Source organism: Grampus griseus (genome assembly GCF_964374135.1).
Source record: "Grampus griseus genome assembly, chromosome: 21".
NCBI lineage: Eukaryota > Metazoa > Chordata > Mammalia > Artiodactyla > Delphinidae > Grampus > Grampus griseus.
The window spans coordinates 13104292-13123605 of NC_139015.1; the positions used below are offsets into that span (position 1 = coordinate 13104292).

A 19314-nucleotide genomic window follows, 5' to 3' on the forward strand; every position below is an offset into this window, starting at 1 on the left:
TTCTACACTTAGAAAGGGTTAAAATGGTAAATTTTATGTTATGTATATTTTATTACCAAAAAAAAGAGGCTTTGAAAAAAAGAAGAATTACAATGTGAGAGAGTGAGTGTTAAGGTTCTACACATGGACAGTCGTCCTTGGGGCCCCTGGTGACCTAGTCTCCTGGGGGGGATGCCCAGGGCCCTTCCTACCCCTGCAAACCTGATTTTCTCATCCTCAGTTTGCATCCATGATCCTCTCATTCCAACACAAGCCCCCACTGCTGCCAGTGTCTCTGTTCATAAGTTCACCCCACCCTCTGAAAAACTCCACTCCTTCCCATAGGGTGCACCCTCATTCATGGGTTCTTCTCCCCACTCAGGGCACCAAGAGGGCTGCAGGCCTGTTGGGATTTTTCTAGCTGATCTAGTAAGCAAACACACCTCTTAGAGACAAATGATTATTCTTCCTGGAGACGGTGGAGTTGAACCCATCCTGAGGAGCTCCTCGATTAGCAAGGCACTCGCTCGGCTCCTAAGGCTAGTGGTCTCCAGCCTTAAATGGAGGAGAGTTTGGTTTTTGATGTTCTTCTAAGGAATCTCTTGCTGGAATCACGAAAGGGTCTTTTTCCCCTGTAACATCTGCTCTCTCATCCCCTAGGAGCCATTTCATATAAATGACTCCAGAGCCATTTCATATAAAAGGTGGGGAGAGGGTGGCAGTTTCTCCTGTCACGTAAACATAGAAACTCCAGCAACAGAGTTTTGATTGTGCCAAAGACTCAGATACACTGAAATGGGGAGATGCAGAGACAGTCCAGGTGCCGGGGACAGGCCAAGCTCCTTAAAAATCAAGGGATGTTAAAGGACATGTGAGCAATCATCTAGGCACACCCTTGATTTGCCAGAAGCTCCACGGGAAGGAACTTGTATCCTGTCCAGAGCTGGGATCCCAGTGCACATGGAGAAAATCTGATGGGCTCGGTGGGCCCTGACAGACACGAGGTCCGAGCACCGGGTCCCCAGGAGGCTACCTCCGCACAGGTGAGGAAGGAGGGTTGAAAGAGCCAGACTCAGCAGCAGAATGGGCCTTGGGCTCTGACTCTCCAAGGTCATAGGTGATGTGCCCTGCCTCATTTCTAAGGTGGGGCACAGGCACCCCAGGAAGGAGAGTACTTGTAAAGAAGTAACTAAACTAAATTAAAGGACGATCTTCTTGGGAGCTTAAATCACCGGGATAAGGAACCTGCTCAAAAGGCTAGACTGGAGCAGTGGAAGGGTCTTCCCACAGGCTGGAGACAGCTGAAAGCCAGCAGGGGTGGAGCAGGTGAGGGGAGAACAGACACCCCAGGACCAGCAGAAGTCATGGGCGGCTGGACCACGTGAGCAGCTCAAGAGTCAGGAGGAAGCTGGCCTCACTGGGGGCACCAAGGGCTGTGAGACGGGCAGAGCTGCAGGGGCATCAGCTTGCCTATTTGCGAAAGACCCCTGTCTCCCATCACCATGCTTCCCTTATCCTCAGAGAAGCTGGACGAAGGATATTGCTTCTTTCAGAGGTTAAATGTTGAACCAGGTGTGATCTTGATAAAAACTAAACATCCTTCTGCTCTCTGCTCCACCTGCCCCTTTATCCATCCAAATAAACAAAAGCAAAAGTAAAAGACAATAATAGCAATCAGGTATATGAAAGGCCTGATCTAGACTCTTCTCCAAGGAGAAAGTCTCTTTCAATGGCTACCAATTTCTGTCACCCAGATCACCACCACCTGAGTGCTACCTTCACAAGAAAAGACACCCATTGTCCTCCATGTTTTCATCATTGGGTTATCATGTCACTTCTTTGGGAAGATTACATGATGTTCCTATTTCAATGTGGATTTGAACAAACAGCCCAAGGGGAGAAATAATGTATTCTTTAAGGGGGGGGGGGGTAAGTGTACTTCTTTTCTCAAGCACCTTGAAAACAGACTGCCTTCTGTGTGAGAACTGCCAATAAGCAGCAAGACACACAAGGAAGAATCAAGTAAACAGAAGCCTTTGAACATGCCACACATACTCTGCTCCCAACTGGTCTGACCACAGTGTTACAAGCCACGGCTTGGGCAGCCCTCTCCCCAGTCAGATAAGGGACATGTTAAACCAACAGTGCCAACAGTTTGCAAGAGAGGGAAGAGCACGGAGGGCATGATTTCATCCCAGAATTTCATTGCTCATTAGCCAACCTGCATAGCTGGCATGAGACCCTACCTACAGCAGGCCTGGCTGAGCCACAGGCAGTTTCTAGAAACTCCAGGGTACAGTTATTGTGTTAATTTCTCCCCATACCAATGCCCACGTGGGGCCTCTGCTCTCTGACTTCTCAAACTGGACTGACAGCCAGGGCCCAGAAGTTGGCCAAAGGGGTCATGGGAACAAGTACCTAATACAGTTGATATAAGCTGGTGCACATGGAGCCCATTCACAAGCACATTGGGATCTATTCCATTCCACCATTCAAGACCCCTGCCTTTGACTGGCACTCAGGAGAGAGCATGGCTTCCACCCATGTTTCAGCATCACGTCTCCCATAACCCCTGGGTTGCCAGATGTTGGTGGGTTGCCAGATGTTGGTGTCCTAGTGGAGTTACCCTGATGTCTTAAAAAGGTTTTATTCCTCATTCTAGAGGAGAAAGGGACTGTGGTTATAGGAACAAGAAATGTACCAAGTGGAGAAGGTAGCAGGGGTCCCCAAGAACTGAACAGTGACATCTACTGTGTCAGTACTGGCTACAGAACTTGTATTCATTCATTCATTCACTCATTCACTCATTATTTTATTTTTCTAAATTGTGTATATGTGTGTGCATGTGTGTGTGTGCGCATGTGTTTGCGTGCGTGTGCATGTGTGTGTGTGTGAGGCACAGCGTGCAAAGGTGACTTCTTTCTGCCCTGTTTACCGGTTTACTTGAGGCCGCAAGACTTTAAGTAGATGGATAAGTGGCGAGCTGGACTAAAGGAGTGCTTAAGGCACAGTGGCTTACCTTTGGGCTGAAGACAGAGTTAGGCTTTACTGAACTCTGTTCCAGTGCAGTTTTAGGTAATGCAGATGGAGGAGTGGGCCTAGAAAGGCTGAAAGAGACGTTTTAAAAAGACTGAGGTCAGCCCTAAAAAAGGGTGAAATCCTGCCATTTGCAACAACGTGGATGGACCTCAAGGACATTATGTGAAGTGAAATTTGTGAAGACAAATCCGGACGACCTCACTTATATGGGATATTTAGAAAAAAGAAAAGAAAAAACAAAAAAACCCCAGCTCACAGATGCAGAGAATAGACTGATGGTTGTCAGAGGCGGGGTTGGGGGAATTGGATGAAAATTGTCAGAAGTACAAACTTGCGGTTATAAAATAAATAAGAAACAGGGATATAAGGTACAGCTTGGCAACTATAGTTAATAATATGTAGTGCACATTTGAAAGTTGCTAGTAGTAGATCTTAAAGGTTCTCATCATGGGGAAAAAAATTATACCTATGTATGGTGATGGATATTAACGAGACCTTGTGGTGGGCATTTCACAATATATATAAATATTGAATCATCATGTTGTGCACTAAAATTAATGTAATGTTGTACGTCGATCTTACCTCAATTAAAAATTATTTTTAGCAAGTTATTAAAAAGGAAGAGAGACTGAGGCGGGCACAGCTGCCATAGGGAATGGAAATTTGGGAGAAGAGGGTATGGCTTTTGTGATTCGCAGTTCCCACCTGTGCTGGGGCACTGCCAAGCCTGGGACCATGACCGATCCCAGGTGAGCCCTGTGCTGCCTGGACCCTCTCTCCCACCATGTCTACCCACACCGGTGGTCTACGCCATTTTCAGTGACCATCAGCTGCAGATAGGGATTTTCTGTTCGGAGAAGCCTAGGTTTCTCAGAAGGGTTTTAAGGGGCTTTAGGGATCTGTGGTATTACTCCCTCTTCCACAGGCCCAAGAAACTGCCATTAAAATTCCATGTATTTTACACTGTAACAAAGATATAGACAAGGGGATAGGGCCTACCTCTGACCTGGGGAGTCAGGAAAGACTCAAGAAGCAGCTTTCAAACTTGATCTTGTAGGGTGAGTGGGAATTTTCTAGAAAGAAGAAGATGGGTAGGGAAGTGGGTCTCAAAAGCAAGCCCAGGACAGATGCTGGTGATTAATTTTTTCACTGGCCCGGGAAAAATGAGAAAAATAAGGGCAAGGTAGTAAGTTTTTCAAAATGTAGATTTATTCAATTTGAAGAAATTTTAGTTTGAGATGAGGTTTCTTCCTACTTTTGGAGGGTTGCAGTTTTTCGTTTTCTTATGAAATCAAGATGGTAACAAATTATATCATTATGATTTCAAGCATCTCTTGTTTGGCCCAATAAAAATAACACACATTAAAAAAAAAAAGGTACTGGTCTTTGAAATTCCAAGACCTGAGAAGGGTGGGTAACCGTAGTCCAGGTTGAGGGAATTGATAATGCAGAGGCCGGCCTGCTGAGAAATACCAGGGCGCTTGTGGAGAAGTGGGAGGAGTCCAGCATGTGGTGGACGATGGGGTCAGAGCAGTGGTTTCGGGTTAGATGGGGGAGGGCCTTTTATAAGAAGCTCAGACTTTATCTTTTAGGAAGCAGGAACCAGTAGGGGTTTATAAGTGGAGGAGACAGCTGACTATATATCTTCTGTTGGAAGATGAACAATGCTCCAGTACAGCACATAGACTGCAGAAGAAAGAAATGAGACAGTGATATAATATAAGATGAGGGTGTTAATTATAACCCATAGCCATAGGAATGAGGAAACAGAACAAGACTTTAGAGACTATCCTAGGATGGAATTGGTCTCAAAGACATTCAGGGGAAGGCTATAAAGAATGCTTTAAGGCACGATCAACCAACAGAAATGACCAGTGTATCCGAGCATATCTGAGGATGTCTCAAAGCTGAGTTGTACAGCCTGCAAATAGCCTATCAATCCTCTAGGCTCACAACTCCCAGTTGCTAAACCAACCTGAACAGTTAAGAGCACCAGGGTTACCACAAATCCACACCACCTAAAAAAAGTGTGCTTTTGGGGCCACTGGCCACTGGCCAGGACTTAAATGTGGCATTTTTGAGAATAAGAGATGACAGGTTCAAAAGACTTTGGGGGCCAGGCAAATTTAAGGAGCAGAATGGATTTGTAAGTGCGATGATGAACTACAGCTGACACTAGGTCCCAGTGAAAGGGCTGCAATAGGGAACAGTGGAGACTGTGGCAGACCAGAGCCCACATGCCCTGCCTAAGGCTGGGCAGCTGCTATTCTGCACCAGCCTATCGTTGCAAAGTGGGAAAGAGGTCAGATCTTCTGGTATGTTTTAACAAAGCTGGAAATCTGGATTTTTGTTGTCAGCTAATTCAAGTTTAAAAAATAACCACAACATTATGGGAGTCAAAATCCACTCTGTTTGTAAGCTGAATGTATTCCATTGACCTCCAATCTGAGACCTTTAGACCAGGGATTAGATAACTATTAAGCTAATAGAGATCCACAACAAGACCTCACACAAGAAAGAAAAATGTGAAGCCATTTAGCAATAAGGGTAAGCTCTGAATCATCTGTGGGAAGAAAGAAAAGGATATGAAATATTTTTTAAATTCAGAATTAACAAACAGTAATCTTGATTCTCCACTTCTATTCCCAGTGGACACAACAATGGGTTTTGGAAACTACTTGTAACCTCCAAGCAATGCTAGGCGACTGTCACATTTGTTTTTCACAATTGCTTTCTATGAAGGAAGAACTAATATTATTATTCTCATTTGACTGATGAGAAAACGGAGGCAGGATGAGGTCTGCAGCTGCTCTAAAGCCGCCGAGTATGGTGGGAGCAGAGCTGAGGCCGGAACCTCGTCTACTGTCACTACCCCAGACGTCAGGCTACACAGCCACTCTGATGGGCTCCCCTGGTGTATGGGGATAATCAGGTTTATCCCCTCTCCGAACAGAAAATCCCTATCTGCAGCTGATGGTCGCTGAAAAGTGGCATAGACCATCGGTGTGGGTAGACATGGTGGGAGAGAGGGTCCAGGCAGCACAGAGCTCACCTGGGATCACTCATGGTCCCAGGCTTGGCAGTGCCCCAGCAAAGGTAGGAACCATGAATCATAATCCAGGTGTGTGAAGAGCGACCTCTCTTGTCTGCATCATCCCACAGGGGCTGCCCTGGGGGACTTTCTTTCTTCAGTTCTCTCCACCTGCAGGATGTCAACAGGATTGCTTTCCTGTCCTCAATGCTGTCTTCAGAACTGTTGCAGGGGCTGGATGTAGGCCTGATGGATTTTCTCCTAGGTTCCTAACTCTAGGAACTCTATTTTTTTTAATTAATTAATTTTTTTATTGACATATAGTTGATTTACAATGTTGTGTTAGTTTCAGCAAAGTGATTCAGATATATATATATATGTTATACATATATATATTCTTTTTCAGATTCTTTTCTCATATAGGTTATTACAAAATATTGAGCTAAAGTTCCCTCTGCTATACAGTAGGTCCTTGTTGTCTGTCTATTTTATATATAGTAGTGTGTATATGTAAGGTAACTTATTTTGAAAGTCATTTTGGGGGGTCTATTTTATTTATTTATTTTTAAAATTTATTTATTTAATTTAATTTTGGCTGTGTTGGGTCTTTGTTGCTGCACGCGGGCCTTCTCTAGTTGCGGTGAGTGGGGGCTACTCTTTGTTGCGGTGCACAGGCTTCTCATTGCGGTGGCTTCTCTTTGCTGTAGAGCATGGGCTTTAGGCACGTGGGCTTCAGCAGTTGTGGCATGTGAGCTCAGTAGTTGTGGCACACGGGCTCAGTTGCTCCGTGGCATGTGGGATCTTCCTGGAACAGGGCTCGAACCCGCGTCCCCTGCATTGGCAGGCGGATTCTTAACCACTGCGCCACCAGGGAAGCCCTGGGGGTCTATTTTAAAACTTCCATTCACTTTTGTAAACTAACATGAAAACATATGCAATACTTGGAAAATATGTGTGTAGTTAAGCAGTGATTCATAAATGTACACTTGAGGAAACTTGTATAAAATCTAAGAAATGAATGAGAAATCAAGGGGGCAAAATATTATAGTAGCTTAGAACAGGGATCGTGGAGCCAGGAAGCCTGGGTTTAAATCCTGGCTCTACCCTTTCCTAGAAAGGTTACTGTGGAAACTTACTCCACAAGTTCCCTAATATTTGTATCTACCTCGTAATGTCCTTGGGAGGGTTAAGTGAATGAACGGGTTGACTACCTGGGAAACAGAGTCGGAATGGAGATTAGCGTGCAGGGCTTTGAATGGGGGCTGCTCTCAGAATCAGCTCAGGTGAGGGAAGACGAGGAAGCGAGTCTGGACACAGGGAGACGCTGGATTGTGATGTAGTCTCTTCAAAGGCCTCAGCCAACCCCACAAGGAGCTCTGAACCTCGTAGAACCTTTCAGAGCTGTCCCGAGTTGGGGTAGAGGGCCTAGACCTTTGTACCCCACACGGGTCGGTCAACGGATACAGGCTGCACCAGGGAAGGCAGGATGCCTCAGGCAAAGTGGGGCTCTTCAGCCAAGAACAAGTCCCTGAGAGGGGCTGACACTGGAGAGCTGTCTGCAGGCAACACCCCAGCAGCTGCAGGAGCAAGTCCTTCACTCTGGCATGAAGATCTGAGCCACGCAATGAAGCATCCGCTACAATGAGACCACCCACCCACCAAGGCAAATTCTATCTAAGTGTGGAAAACACAGTAGAAGTGATCAATGCATAACTTTCAAGTATTTAGGTCACTTCCTTATTTTCAAAGCACAAACAAACATAAATATATAATCAGAGAATTACAGTCATAGAAGATAGTGGGCATTTTACTGTTTATCTCCTCCAGTTTCTTTATTTACGGATGAAGCAAATTGAAGAACAGAGAGGTTTAATGATTTCCCCAGGTCATGGCAGAGTCTAGATTTAAATTCAGGTCATTGGACTTCAGGTTCAGTGCCCCTGCCACCATGTCACAATAAGGCACATTGTAACAGGAACAGCAAAGAGACTCCATCTTTCATGCCAACTCTGATGAATTCGTAGTGGCTGCCTGGATGAATATGTTGAGAAGGAGATTTCAAATTAGAGCTTCAACAGAATAATCTCACTAGAGTCCTATTCTGGGTTTTATAACTTCCTTGGCCTAATGATGAACACAAAAATGACAAGCAAGTTAAACATAGGACTTTTAGAGGAAAGTAGACTATTACCCTAGAAAGAAGAATGCCAAATTTGGTTTATTTATAACTTGAAGGTATCTAGCTGGATTACTTTTTTCCCCACAGAAGGTGGTTCCTTAAGTTATATTTCCTCTTTCCTCACTTGCAAAGTGAGGGAGTTGAGCCACCTAATTTTGGAGGCTCTTTTCAGCATCCGGAAATCTCTGTTGGTGAATGACCGGGTTGTCTCTTGGGACCACTGAGAAGGCTGAGGACATTTCCAGCTCCCTGTAGGTGACTGCATGAAGGTGAGCAAGGGTACACATCCTCATTCCTCACAACAATGAGAGGCCTAGGGCTCCAGTGCCAAAGCTTATGGGAATAAAACTTTTTTTAAAATTGTTTTTATTGTGGTAAAATATACATGTCATAAAAGTTAGCATTTTAACCATTTTTATTTTATTGTTTTTTAAAATGTATTTATTTTATTTATTTATTTTTGGCTGCATTGGGTCTTCGTTGCTGCACACGGGCTTTCTCTAGTTGTGGCGAGAGGGGGCTACTGTTTGCTGTGGTGAGCGGGCTTGTCACTGCAGTGGCTTCTCTTGTTGCGGAGCATGGGCTCTAGGTGTGTGGGCTTCAGTAGTTGTGGCACGTGGGCTCAGTAGTTGTGGCACACAGGCTCTAGAGTGCAGACTCAGTAGTTGTGGCACACAGGCTCTAGAGCGCAGGCTCAGTAGTTGTGGCGCACGGGCTTAGTTGCTCTGCAGCATGTGGGATCTTCCCGGACCAGGGCTCGAACCTGTGCCCCTGCGTTGGCAGACGGATTCTTAACCACTGTGCCACCAGGGAAGCCCTTAACCATTTTTAAATGTATAATTCAGTGGCATAAATCCATGCACAGTGTTGCTCAACCATGTACAGAATTGTTTCACCCTCTCATGCTGAAACTCTGTACCCAATCAACACGAACTCCCCTGTCCCTTCTCTCAGCCCCTCATAACCTCCGTTTCACTCTCTGTGTCTATGAGTTTGCCTATTCTAGGTACCCCATTCAATTGGAGTCATATAATATTTTTCCTTTTGTGTCTGGCTTATTTCACTCAGGATGTTTTCAAGATTCATCCATGCTGTAGCATGTGTCAGTACTTCATTCCTTTTTTGGGCCAAATACTATTCTGTTGTATGTCTATGTCACATTTTGTTTATCTTATTGTGTTTGGCTAGTGTGAATAATGCTATCAAACTTGGTGTGGAAATAATACTTTTTGCACCCAGTTCATGCCTGACACCTTAGAATCATGAAATCATTAGGGATTACCTATTGCTCATCTTATAGATAAAGAAACAAAGGCCCAGAAAGACCCACCCCTCACTCATGGCAGCCTTAACAGGAGACACCAGTACCATGAGATCTAAAACTTAGATTCACCATTGGGTGCAATCATGGTAAAATGAGTGCCCTGTTTTTTACAATCTTTGTTTGGTTTATCTGCAGCAGATAGGAGAGGTATGATTTTAAAATAACAGGACTTACTTTAATAGCTATCCAGTACTTGTCATACTAAGTGCTCAACTTACCTACTGTTTTACAACTAGCTTAAATTTAGCAGCACACTATTTTGTTATGTTCACAAATTTGGGGGGTCTGGAATTTAGACAGAGTATGGCAGGGGTTGCCTGTCTCTGCTCCACAATGTCTCGGGCCTCAGTCGGGGAGACTCAAATACCTGGGAGCAACTTGAACAGCTGGGCACTAAAATCATCTGAAATGTCTTTGCTCGTATGTCGGATGCCTGAGCTGGAATGCCTCAAAGGCTGGGCTGTTGACTAGTGCATCTACACTTGACCTCTCCTGGTGTGCTGGGCTTCCTCACAACATGGTGGAACCAGGGTAATCATGCTTCTTACATGGCCGCTCAAGGCTCTAAAAATGCGTATCCAGTCAACAAGGCAGGAACGGCATTTATGCCCTTTCAGGACCTGGCCTTGGTAGTCACATAGTACCACTTCTATTGAATTCTGTTGGTCAGAGAAGTCACAGGACTACTCACTTTCAAGGTAGGGGACACAAACCCCATCTTTCACGGGAAAAGTATCAAAGAAGTTGTGGCCATGATTTAAAACCACTGCAACAATATAAACTATTATATATAGAATGAATAAACAACAAGGTCCTACTGTGTAGTACAGGGAACTACATTCAATATCCTGTGATAAACCATAATGGAAAAGAATATATATATATATACACACATGTATATATATATGTGCATATATATATACATATATATATGTATCTGAATCACTTTGCTGTACAGAAGTTAACACAACGTTGTAAATGCACTATATTTCAATAAAAAAAAACCCACCGCACCTAGTGAATATTGCCCCCTTCAAAGAAGACACCAACTGAATACTGTCTCCATTGGGATACCATGTAACTGACCCAGTGCTGCCGTCCTTGCTTACAGCTTTCTAGGGTGCCCTTTTGGAAATCCAGCTAGACTCTACTGAATATCCTTTTGACTTACTGGTGCTGGTGAGTCTTTAAAGGTGGATTTGATTTGGGGAAAATCCAGTGATGGAGGTGGACGGTTAACTGAAGATTCATCAAACATTTCGTGAACTACCAGTATGTGCTGGGCACTAGGGAGACACATCGATATATAGTTCATTTTTTAGTTAAAAACTACCAGACTTGGAGTGTGACCGCCCGCCCCCCCAAATCTAACCAGATTGATTGTCTCGTATGTCTAGCAAATGCCCATGAAGGTACTGCCCCAAAAGGAGCACATTCAGAACCACTTATATTTTGGGCAGTAGTCGTGCCCCCTCTCCACCCCACGTCTTTGAAGGAAAGCCATCACGTGAAGAGGTAAATTCTGGTGTGTTTGTTTAAAAGATCACGTCCCATTTTCTAAGTCATAATTTTCAGGAGGGTGGTAAGCTAACTGGACGAGAGCTATGACTGCACGCGCCTTTTTCTTCTGGAGTCATCCAAATGGTGGAGCTGTGAAAGGGAAAACAGGAATATGTGTTCTTCTACTCAGGCGATCACACCAGATCTGTTTAGGTCTCCTGTTGACTGTCAGGCAGCCTTCCTGAACATAGCCTTGGGGCTTTCATGTTTCAGATATAAACGTTGTCAGGGAAGGCTTAATCACAGAAAGCCGTCTTCCTACAGACATCGGCCTTGCTGTCCGCTCCTCCTGTCCTAGAGGGCTGTTAGGTTGCCAAGGCAACCAGCAGTCCTCTGTGAAATGTTCCCAGCCTTTCCCATGAATACAGAATTTGAATCTGTAGCTTATCATCTGACTTTTTACGTAAGTGCACAGTAGGTTGAAGAGGGGAATTTCCACCTTGAAAACTAAGTGATAGCCTAGAGACCAGGCCAGTAAACAGGGCACACAGGGATGGCAAACCCTACACTTCCCCACCCTAAAAGTGATTGCCGTCTCTATGGTTTTCAAGGGAGCTCAAGCTCTCTCACATTTTGTATCTGACTTGCCCAAAAACCCATGCCTGTGAAAGAACTGTTTAATGTGGGTATCTCTTCAACTATACCAACTTATCTCCTTCTTTTAAATGCCATAGAGCAGTCCAACTAATGTTCTGAGTATCAGTCCTAAATGAAATGGGGTCACAGAAAACAAAAAACTGGAAGAGCCAAGACATGTGCTTTTCTAAGATGGCGATCTGGCTAGCACATTAGCCTGAGCTCTTGACCTGTATGATGCTTCTAGAAAAAAGGTGTTTCATTGTGCTAAGAGCACTGGGCTAAGAATGAGAGTCCTGGCCTTCTCTTACTGCATGACATTCTCATCCGAACCTCAGACACATCATCAATAAGATGAGAATCATAACATACTTCACAAGGTTGCTTTAAAAGTCCCTTGTAATATTTGATACAGTCTACAGATATTTTTTTAAAACCTCTAAGATTGTTCATTTTAAAAACAGTGTTAACCAAAATTTTCCAAGTATAAAACAAAACAGGAAACCCCCAAATTATTTTTACAACTTAAGTCAAGGACAAGATGGTTGAGATTCTCACAGATCTTGAACAAACTACCATCCTCTGAATATCAGAATCAGAAACTAAAATGCAGAGATTGATCCATAAGAATTAAGTATCTGTGAAACAGAAGGGAAGGAGGCAGGGCACAAGCTTTGAAAGAATGACACAGCCCGAGGACATGACATAAACTGATTAGACCCAAATGGGTCCAAGATGGCGGACAAGTCAACTTCCAGTAGACCTTGAGCCTCAGTATACGCTCACATCAGCAAGCTAAATGACACACCCACAGAAGCCATGACAGTTCCAAGACACCATAAGGATCAAAAGTGGGCGGTGGCCCAATTCCTGGAAATCCCCGCCCCTTCCTAAAATAGCTGGAACACTCCTCCCACTCATTAGCCTATGAAATTACCCGCTCCTATAAAAACTGACAGCCCCATACCCTGGTGCCTGTCTCACCTTCTGAGATGGCCCACACTCTGTCTGTGGAGTGTGTTTCTCTCTAAATAAATCCACTTCTTACCTATCACTTGGTCTCTCAGTGAATTCTTTCTGCAATGAGACATCAAGAACCTGAGCTTCATTAAGTCCTGAAACCAGGTGTGTGATCTCAGTTGGAAGACTGTGGGTTTTGGCCTGCTTTGAGTCCCAGCTGCATGGGTTTGAGTTCCAATCTGAGTTCTGGCCGGGTTTGAGTCCCAGCACGTGGGTTCAAGTCCCAGTCTGAAGTGTACACTTTCATCTGAGCTTTACTTACTATGTGGGGGCAGCCCGGGAGCTGGCTTAGACTTTATTTGGCAATAAGCGAACCAGGTTACATACACCTTTAGACATTGGACACAGAGCACAAACAGAGCAAGGCATGTGTGCAAACCAGACTCCTTAAACAATTTTGAATTAGGTGAACCTATAACACGGTCTGGAAGATCTCAAGCAAATTATTTTCTTTATTTAGGGGAAAAAACTCTGCATAATAAGACTAGTATCACCAGCCTACTTGAATCCACTTAAGAAATACAAATACCTCCTTAAGTCAAAAGAGTCATAGCTGTCCCTTGGATATAGAATGAAAAATTAAAGATTTTTAAAAATTAAGTTCATTTACTATGCAATGTTCTCATGTATATTTTCCCGGCAAGTAAGGTGAGGTCACTTAACGCTCTGACTTCCGGGTTCTTCCTCCTCTCCCCAGCATCTCAATACTGGACTGCCCAAGGGTCTTGGTTCTCCTTCTTTCTCTATATTCTCATTTCCTTGGTGATCTCACATAATCCGTGGCTTTAAATACCGTGCATTTCCCCTATGCTGACAGCATCCAAATGTATATCTCCAGCTCAGACCTCTCTCCTAAATGCCAAGCTGAGATGTATCCACTTGGATGTCAAGGAGAAATTTCAAAGTTCACATGTTTAACACTGCTTCCACCCTTAGCATTCTCACATCCCAGTTAGTGGCAACTCCATGTTCCAAATGCCAAATACATTCTTTTTTTTCATTTTTTTTTTTTTTTTGGCTGTGTCAGGTCTTAGTTGTGGCGCGCGGGCTCAGTTGCCCCACGGCATGTGGGATCTTAGTTCCCCGACCAGGGATCAAACCAACATCCCCTGCACTGGAAGGTGGATTCTTAACCACTGGACCCCACCAGGGAAGCCCCCTGCCAAATATATTCTTGACTCCTTTATCTCACACACATCACGCAGTCATTAGGAAGTCGTGTTGGCTCTACCTTCAAAATATACCACGGATCTAAACACTTCTCACTCCCTTCCCTGTTACCGCTCTAGTTCACGCTACCGCCCTCTGTCTCCTCAAGCACTGCTACAGCTACATCCTCCTCCTGGGTATCCCTGCATCCATCCTTTAGTCTACCATTGACACAGTTTACATTTATTTTCAACACATAAGTTAGATCATGTCACTTCTCTGTTCAAAGTTCTCCAATGGTTCCTCATTTCACACCGAGGAAAACCCAAAGTCTTTACGATTGCTTCCATGTCAGACACTAAGATCGGTTCCCGTGAGCTCCCTGAGCTCATTCCCCCGCCACTAACATCGTCCTCGCACCCGAGGATGCGCCCCTCTTTTCTACGGTGTAAGCTCTGTGAGGCAGGGAGCTTGGTATGTGCTGTTCTCTGTTGCATCCTAAACTAACGTTATGGAGCTTGGCATGGCAGCAGACCGCTGGGTAAGCATTTGCTGAATGGATACGCGAATCAACGAACGCATAAGTCTCAGGCATCCCTTGAAAACAGGGAAGGAGGGTGAATATCCTCACCTCTTTGACTCCAGAGCAGGGCTGGGCAACCTAGAGCCTGCAGGCCCAAATCAAGCCTGCCACCTGTTTTTGCAAATAAAGGTTTACTGTAACCATGGCCAGGCCCATTTGTTTGCATGCTACCTGTGGCTGCTTACCCACACACTATACCAGCAGAGTTGAGCAGTTGCTACGGAAAGTGTATGGTCAACAGAGCCTAAAATATATACTATCTGGTTCTTTACAGAAAAAGTTTGCTGTCCCTTGATCTAGAGGGTGCAAACTGAAAGGGAGAATTCAGCTACTCCTTGCTGTTCATGCAAAAATCCAGCCACCAAACCCAAAGAATGAAACACACTCAGATTTGGGTGAGCCAGTCAGTCGGTAAGTACCATACAAATTCCACAACCTCACTTTGGGGGAATGGCTAGCCTAGAAATGCTCCTATCCCACGCACAGGCAGTATTCGGTCTGTCAAGGCGGCAAAAAGTAGCCCTGTCTGCCCACACACATCACTAATGGGAAGATGAGGCAAGTTAGTCTATTTTTTTACATCTACATCCATTAATGTCTCAAGAGTTGAAAAATTTCCTGTAACTGCCTATTTTTAATCATGTTGCCACAGAAAGGTCATTTGTATCACATGCTTTGACTCAAAGACGCACTTCATTTCCTTAAAATAGAGTCAGCTCTCATCCACCTTGAAGACAGGGCTGCTCAGAACCCTGACTGGCACAGTGGGTGGGCTGGGGGCTCAGCAGGTGCTGCTTCGGGATACAAACATCTGTGCCTGGAAGAGGCGAAGGGGGCCTGTGGGACCCTGTCTGAAATGAGGCCGTCCAGCAGGTGGGCCCTGGCTGGAGGGCTTCCCTGGGAAGTTGTTGGCCACAGGATGACTCAGGTTTGGGACTGCTGTGGGCCTGCCCCGGCTTCCCTGGGGATTCCTGGGATGTGGAAGGACTCTGTATAGAGGAGGCGACTGAGAACTGGGCAAAGTGTAGATTATACCCTTGGTAATGGCTAGAATCACACCAACCATCAGTAGCCGTGACCCCGGACCCATGAAATGTGGAATTTTGCTGCCTTTGCTCTAGTCACTGGGGAAAAACATTCCTACTTCTCCACTTCCCAGGCAGAACTGTCCCATGGGCTGGGGTCCTCCCTTAAGGAGAAAAATAAAAATCTGCGACGTGAATAAGAGAAGGCTGCTGAGAAGTGGAATATTTCCTACCCTATCAGTAAACAAAGGATGTCAGTCAGTCATCAGCAACTGCAGCCCTCCAATGTGAGCTGGTGAGCCCTGAGGGAATTCAGGAAGGAAAGAATACCTGCCATCTAGCAGCCATCAGACTGCAGCCACTCCTTACCATAAGCCCTGAGGAAACACAGGAGGTGAAAACACAGGATACTGGCCCAGATAGCTGAGATACTTATCAAAGGAATGATTTCAGTGAGCCCAGACTCTTGCGTCTTCCCATACATACAAAAGTGCTAAATTCCTTAACTTGGGATATCTGGTTTTCTTTAATTAACAATAATCTTTTGATGTTCCAACTACCTGCCCTTTGCTGCAAAACTCCTACATAACCTGGCTCCCCCCTCACCTCCTCGGAGCAGTCTCTCAGAGTTACTTGAGATGCTGCCCCCTGGGCTTGAAGTCCTAAGAATTCTCACCAAATAAAATATAACTCTCAGCTTTTAGGTTGTGTGTATTTTTTAAGTCGACATTGCGGGGGGGATCAATCAATCAAGTGGTCCCCAAAGACGGTGCCGGTCACTTTGTAAAACAAAACAAAACTCACTAGAATTCAATGCAAGGTGAGGACCTTCATTCAGGGGTAAATTCCACCTGATAGCCAAGGAAAACGCCAGATTGAAAGTTGATTTGAGGAACCCTCAGAATTGTTTGCATACTAGTAAGACAAGCCTTGATCCGCAGCAACCGATTTCTGAGCTCAGGTCCCTCTAGGTGGTGACAGGATTTTTATTCTTTGAAGAATGTTAAGACCTGGTTGGTTCTGTTAAGACTTATCCAAATCCAGAGAGCTGGGTTGTAGAAACCTCTAAACTTCTCTCCATGATTCCAGGAATGATTAAAGTGAAAAGGAAATTCAAGGACAAAGAACAGGCTGAGGGCCCTGGTGGATCTCTAGCCTCAGCCTCCCAGCTCTCTGCCCTGGAGCCTACGTCTCCCCAGGGGACAAATCAAGACCCAAGTGGCTACTGCCATTGTTATTAACAGCATTACTTACCTGGAGACGGCTTATCTTCTACAGGAATGCAGGGGAACCAGAGGTACTTCCGCAGGATATTTCAAAGGCACCTTGGACTAGACCTTTGCCAGGTGGCTGTCTCTTTTCCTCAGCTTGGATGAAGGGAGACGAATGAGGGGAAATAACTCAGTGGACGACTCTTTCTTGGATGCATTACCTGAAAGTCAAGAAGGGAATACTCCTGAGGCTCTGTTCTGACTACTTTTCAGGCTCCACAAGGAAATAATAAGAATCCACAATAATCTACTAATTGATACAAAGGAAAGTTATTTCGTTGTGAGCCTCGACTTAGTATGTGTTAAATAATAGTGAAACCGTGCACCTCAGACTGGGACTTGAACCCACACAGGCGGGACTCGAACCCGGCCAACACCCAGTCTTCCAACTGAGATCACACACCTGGTTTCAGGACTTAATGAAGCTCAGGTTCTTGATGTCTCATCGCAGAAAGAATTCACTGAGAGACCAAGTGATAGGTAAGAAGTGGATTTATTTAGAGAGAAACACACTCCACAGACAGAGTGTGGGCCATCTCAAGGTGAGACAGGCACCAGGGTATGGGGCTGTCAGTTTTTATAGGAGCGGGTAATTTCATAGGCTAATGAGTGGGAGGAGTGTTCCAGCTATTTTAGGAAGGGGCGGGGATTTCCAGGAATTGGGCCACCGCCCACTTTTGATCCTTATGGTGTCTTGGAACTGTCATGGCTCCTGTGGGTGTATCATTTAGCTTGCTGATGTGAGCGAATACTGAGGCTCAAGGTCTACTGGAAGTTGACTTGTCCGCCATCTTGGACCCATTTGGGTCTAATCAGTTTATGTCATGTCCTCGGGCTGTGTCATTCTTTCAAAGGTTGTGCCCTGCCTCCTTCCCTCCTGTTTCTTTTTTTTTTTTTTTTTTTTACCGATACGCGGGCCTCTCACTGTTGTGGCCTCTCCCGTTGCGGAACACAGGCTCCGGACGCGCAGGCTCAGTGGCCATGGCTCACGGGCCCAGCCGCTCCGCGGCATGTGGGAATCTTCCCGGACCGGGGCATGAACCCGTGTCCCCTGCATCGGCAGGCGGACTCTCAACCACTGCGCCACCAGGGAAGCCCCCTCCTGTTTCAATAGAGTTTACAACCTTTACAGAGTAAGTCACCAAACACTGTGAGGGGAGAAAGTAGAAAAGACCCATGAGGGAATACGCACAGGGATACACAGATAATTCTATTTTCCAAAAATATTTATTTATTTATTTGCCTGCACCGGCTCTTAGTTGTGGCACATGGAATCTTTAGTTGCGGCATGTGGGATCTTAGATCCCCGACCAGGGATCGAACCCGGGCCCCCTGCATTGAGAGTGCATAGTCTTAGCCACTGGACCACCAGGGAATTCCCTCTATTTTTAAATAAGGTGTTGAAGTGTCAGTTGCCTTTGACCTCAGGAAAAATACCCATACACAAAGTCACATCGAATTTGGGCCTGAAACTAGGGTCCTCACATGATTACTTGAATGTACCCCATCGCCTTCAACACCACAAGGGCAAGACTGCTACGGACGCTGCTGCCTGTGGGGGGCGCCTCCTCGCTCCTGGGAAGGGCACTGGCCCTCAGAGAAGGCCACCATAGCATTCAACATGAGCATTTTTTAAGGAATGGTGGCCTCTCCTAAAGACATCTCTCCCTGCAGCGCCACCCTGTTTCTGTGCTCCCCCAGGTATTGATATATCTCGTCCAGCCCAGGTGCCAGAACCTTCTCTGGGGAAACCCAGCCCCTCCCCTAACGCGAAGGGAGTCCCTGTCCCTTTGGAATCTGGCAAACACAGCCGCCTGGGGCTGTGGCCACCTACTGGTGTGCTTCTGCTGGCTTCCAGGGGGCTGGGAAGTAACGAAGGAACAGGATGGGGCCTGTGGAGGGCTTACTTCCAAACCAGTCTCTCCACCAACAAACAGTGCTGCTGGCTGCCTCTGAGTTTACCTCATTACCGTGAGAACTGCCTTCTTCGGAAAGTCACACTGTTCAGTCTCACAGGAGGAAGGGACATATCTCTAATTAACTTGACTTCTACCTACTGTGCCCATTTTAATTTCAAAACACACTCCCCTCCATCCAATTATCGGCGGTTCCTCTGAGTCCTCTGAAAGGCAGGCCCCAGCCCAAGATGGTAGGGGCATGTGGTCTCGGTTTTCCCACCACATAGGACTTTCTGTTTATGTCTGGTGTCTCCTGACCACGCCCGGTTTGCCCGGAGTCCTGTGCTGACCTACAGGACGCAGGGCTGCCTGACTTCAGACTGTCTTCCTGGGTCTGGTTCCTGTCGGCTCCGTGCTGAGGTTTCTCCCCTGTGAGGCTGTCAGCTCCACCACTCTCACCGAGAACAAGCCTGCAAACAGTGCAGTGGGCATGCAGACCCTGGATGTGGGTGAGGGCAGGAGAGGCGGGCAGCCGCCTTGGCTAGAGAAGAGCGGAGGTCCCCTCTCACCTCGTCATCTAGGCTGGAGTGGGGCTACCCCCTCCCAGACTCAGATGTGACTGGAATCCTGGTACCTGTGAGCTGGAAGAAAACTTTGCTCATGAGTGAGTAAACCAAAGC

At 45.8% G+C, this 19314-nt stretch overlaps 1 long non-coding RNA gene across 1 annotated transcript; it reads right to left on the reverse strand.

The window, feature by feature from the left end:
- Positions 1-7876: 7876 nt before the first annotated feature.
- Positions 7877-17276, reverse strand: LOC309838993. The gene is made up of 3 exons (XR_014298440.1): positions 17140-17276; positions 16720-16897; positions 7877-8080 (listed from the first exon to the last, which is right to left on the reverse strand). It is a non-coding gene; the product is annotated as an uncharacterized lncRNA (long non-coding RNA).
- Positions 17277-19314: the final 2038 nt, after the last annotated feature.